The sequence below is a fragment of the Triturus cristatus genome, chromosome 3_2 (genome assembly GCF_964204655.1).
Source record: "Triturus cristatus chromosome 3_2, aTriCri1.1, whole genome shotgun sequence".
In the NCBI taxonomy this organism is placed as follows: domain Eukaryota; kingdom Metazoa; phylum Chordata; class Amphibia; order Caudata; family Salamandridae; genus Triturus; species Triturus cristatus.
In genome coordinates this window covers 1017721028-1017721714 of record NC_140584.1, presented here as the reverse complement: position 1 = coordinate 1017721714, position 687 = coordinate 1017721028, and positions in this window count along the sequence as shown.

The window sequence follows — 687 nt, the reverse complement described above, 5'->3', positions numbered from 1 at the left end:
CCCGGGGTGCGGGAGCCCCCCGTCCTGCAAGCCAGCCAAGGGTCTGGGTGTTCATTGGGGCCAAGGGAGGCGCTCCCCGGCCTGGCTAATGTTCGGAAGCTAGGACCGGGCCCGGGGCTCGTGCTCCGTCCCAGGATCCAAGGGTGCAGGAGCCCCCCATCCTGCAAGCCAGCCGAGGGTCCGAGCGCTGGGGACGGGGGTCCACCGGGGCGGCTCTCCCCAGTCTGGCTAAGGTTCGGAAGCTGTGACCGGGCCCAGGGCTTGTGCTCTGTCCCAGGGTGCAGGAGCCCCCCTGTCCTGCAAGCCAGCCGAGGGTCCGAGCACTGGGGACAGGTAGGCTCTCCCCAGCCTGGCTAGGGTTCGGAAGCTGTGACTGGGCCTGGGGCTCGTGCTCCGTCCCAGGGTCCCAGGGTGCGAGAGCCCCCCATCGTGCAAGCCAGCCGAGGGTCTGGGCGCTGGGGATGGGCATCCACTGGGGCCCTGGGAGGTTCTCCCCGCCCTGGCTGGGGTTCGGAAGCTGGGACCGAGCCCGGGGCTTGTACTCTGTCCCAGGGTCCCCCAGAGTGTGGGAGCTCCCCGTCCTGCAAGACAGCCGAGGGTCCGGGCACTGGGGACGGGGGTCCACCTGGGCCTGGGGAGGCTCCCCCGGCCTGGCTGGGATTCAGAAGCTGGGACCGGGCCCAGGGC